This window comes from Dioscorea cayenensis, chromosome 12, assembly GCF_009730915.1.
Source record: "Dioscorea cayenensis subsp. rotundata cultivar TDr96_F1 chromosome 12, TDr96_F1_v2_PseudoChromosome.rev07_lg8_w22 25.fasta, whole genome shotgun sequence".
Classification (NCBI taxonomy): domain Eukaryota; kingdom Viridiplantae; phylum Streptophyta; class Magnoliopsida; order Dioscoreales; family Dioscoreaceae; genus Dioscorea; species Dioscorea cayenensis.
The window spans coordinates 8,049,374-8,053,049 of NC_052482.1; the positions used below are offsets into that span (position 1 = coordinate 8,049,374).

The window sequence follows — 3,676 nt, forward strand, 5'->3', positions numbered from 1 at the left end:
TGCCCCATTCTAGCCTATTTAAAGCCGCTTTTCAGCCCGATTTCAGCATTCTTTTCTCCATCTTTTCCCCAACTTTCAAGAGGACCGTGGCTAGGGTTTTCAGAGGTAGTGGCAAGGGTTTTGGAAAGGTTCTACGACTTTGACATCGCGCTCCACTTGGAAGAAGGTTATTGGGTGAGCTTTCGTCGACACCAATCCGACGAGGTCTGTCCTAGGACGGACAAGGGGACCTTTGGAGGAGAAGTGACCTCTCCATAAGACCATCGACATGATTACCGAGGGGATTTTTCTATGGATTACTTATTTTTACATTTAATTTTATTGTTGATTGAAACTAGCTCCATAGAGAGCTAAACCCTCTAGTGGGTACTTGGATTTGTGAACCTTAGGATGTATTTGTTTCATTAAACCTTTTAGTATGCTTTTCCTTAATTGATGTTTTAATTGAGTTCCAATCTTGAATGTTTGATTGATTGAATGCTCCCTTAGAGTGACACTAAGGTTGAGAGTTCACCTTGGTAACCCCTTGTGAATGAGTGACACACCACGAGAGTTAGACAAAGCTAGATTGGAGAGGGTTGAGAGGGTGAGTGGAGAGGTAGCAGAGCGTCCCCTTTTCCATTCGATGTGATTTATCCTATTAATAAGTGCTTGAGTAGACATATTTTTATATATGTTTTACATACATTGAGCATCATTTTTACCATGGTTTATGTCTCATATTGTGTATTTGGTGTTCTTTTATGCATATAGGTTGTGAATGCCTTGAGGAGTAAAGAGGAAGCAAAGATAGGCTATAAAGACACAATGTTGGGAGTTCTTGATCAATTCAAGGACCAAGACACGAGAGGAGTTAATAAACATGGAGATGTGTGCCAAATTCCAAGAAGATTCAAGTCAATTCACTAGTTGGAAGGGCACAAAGGCAGCCACATCTTCAAGTTCTTTCTCTTTGTGAAGATTGCAAGACCTCTCAAAGATATGTCGACGAAGAAAATTTTTATAGCCTACCTCATGGACGTTGTAGCAATTCCACTGTAACAGTAATGTAGCAAAATTACTGTTCATGTGCCCGCGTGGAAATTCCTGCAGCCCACACGGGCGCGTGAGGGCACGTGACAGGCGCAGTTTTGGGCTTTAAATAGGCCGTTTGCCCTATTTTTGAGAGACATTTTGCGAGAGTTTTCGTGAGCACTTTGAAGGTAAGGCGGCTAGGGTTTTGGAGGAGGTCTTTGGCGATATTGGGAGGCGTCCATCACCAACTTTGATCGATCTTCTCTCCGTCATAGCAAAGAGGGAGCCTTCGGCGACCTAGCTTCGGAGAAGGATTCTTCAAGACATTGGGCGACCCATCAAGGCCATCATCATGAATTTAAGGGGGTTTTACTTCATGCTTTTCATTGCTTTTCATTGTAATAATCATTGTTTTGTAACTTGCTCCATGGAGGGCTAAACCTTAGTAGGTATTTGGGCATGTGAACCCTAGGATCTATGTTTTTGTAATGATTTGCTTTATGTTTCTATTAATTCAAGTTGATTTGAGTTTTAACCTTGTATTCCCATTGCTTGCTTGTTTAATTAATCCTTGTGGTTGATTGGATTTGCATGATTTGTTACTTTGATGTAAGAGAGGTCTCCATTAGACTTAGAACATCAAGGTTAAAGAGGGTTGAGAGGGTGAGTCATGAGATAGTGGAGTGTCCCCTCTCCCTTCCGATTGAGTGTTTCCTATCTCCGTATTCCCTAAACTCTATGCAATCATATTTGGTGTGAGGCGTGAGATTGAGAGATTTCTCCACAGGGACCTTATTGGGGGTTAGAGATCCTTCACCGGGAATTAGGGTTAGATCTATCCTTCTGAATCGGTTTCACTCTTAGGTGTCCCTAGAGCGTATTGCGGTCATATGGGGTGTGAGGTGTTGAGATTGAGCGATTTCTCCACCGGGACCTTGTAGGGGACTAGTACCGATGGCTTGGAGGCAAGGGCCGGTTGTTCTTGGATTACCTCGACTCATTAGACTCAGTTTAGAAGCATTTAGTGAATCGTGAGCTTCATGTTAGATTCTAGGGGGAGCATTGCCCGTGTACCTCATCTTTATTGATTGAGATCTTCTTTACTTGTTTTCTTGCTCGTTTTCTTGCTTATTAATTCTCTTGCAATTAGTTCATTTCATCACATCCATTGATTTCGACTAGATAACTAAAAATTGGTTAATACTAATACTTCCGTTCCCTGTGCATTCGACTACCCACTCACCGGGGTAATTATTACTTCGACACCTGTGCACTTGTGGTTTACAGGCATATTTAGACATGTCAAGTTTTTGGCACCGTTGCCGGGGAACGGGATATTAGGAACACTAGGACTTGGTTACTTTAGTCATTCACATTTTCATTTTCTATTTCCACTTCATACTTATCTCTTTCGGCATTCTTATTGTTTCTTTTCATTGATTTCAGCTACAGGTTATGACCCGAGGAAACCCTTTGACATTGGTTGAAGAGGATCCTAAAATTGATAGAAGAATTCGTAGAAGAGGCAAGGAACCTGTGCAAGAACAAAATTTTCCAGCTGAAATAGAGGTTGAAGAATCTGAAAAATATGGCAGAACAAGGGGGGCAACCAAGAACTCTCTCAGATTTTGCTAGGCCTACAATTCGCGGGACACAATCGAGCATTGTTAAGCCACCGGTAGCAGCCTGGAATTTTGAGTTAAAGTTGGGTTTCATTCAAATGGTTCAACAGTCCGCACAATTTAATGGGTTATCGGATGAAGACCCAAACAATCATATTGAAAATTTCCTTGAAGTTTGCGATATGTTGAAGATCAATGGGATCTCGGATGATGTAATTCGTTTGAGGGTTTTTCCATTCTCATTAAAGGGGAGAGCCAAACAATGGCTTCATTCATTGCCAAGAGCGTCGATTACAACATGGAACGAAATGGCCGAGGCTTTCCTTGCAAGGTATTTTCCTCCGGGGAAATTGGCAAAACTTTGTAATGAGATATCATCATTTGTTCAAATGGAGCTTGAATCTTTATTTGAGACTTGGGAACGATTCAAGGACCTCTTGCAGAAGTGTCCACAACATGGGCTCCCCGAGTGGATGGTTATTCAATCATTTTATAATGGGTTGAACTCGAGTAGCAAACAACTTCTTGATGCCGCCGCAGGAGGAACATTGGAAAACAAGACTCCCGAAAAAGCCCGACAATTGATTGAGGAAATGGGTTGAATAGCTACCAATGGAATGTAAGAGACAAGAAGAAAGTGGTCGGACTCCATGAGATCGACGCGGTTACATCCTTGGCAGCCCAAGTAGAAGCATTGAGCAAGAAATTGGACACTTTGACTTCATCAAGGGTAGCTGTAATCACAAGTTGTGATGGTTGTGGGGGCTCACATATGCCGTCGGATTGTCCTATCTCGATTACAACTTCAGGAAGAGGACAAGGCAATCCGTATAGCAACACCTACAACCAAGGGTGGAGAAACCACCCAAATCTCTCGTGGGCCAACCAAGGGCAGCAAAAGAGTACTGCCCCACCTGGATTTCAGCAAACACCTTTGATTCTAGAGAGAGTTTCAGAATTAGAAAGGGTTTTATCAAAGTTTATTCAATCAACCAACACAAGGTTCCAAAACATAGAGGCAACACTTCGCAATCATACCG

General features: G+C 42.3%; 1 non-coding gene across 1 annotated transcript; it reads right to left on the reverse strand.

The window, feature by feature from the left end:
• Positions 1 to 2,992: 2,992 nt before the first annotated feature.
• LOC120274238 lies at positions 2,993 to 3,099 on the reverse strand. Its single transcript, XR_005540770.1, has one exon. It is a non-coding gene; the product is annotated as a small nucleolar RNA R71 (small nucleolar RNA).
• Positions 3,100 to 3,676: the final 577 nt, after the last annotated feature.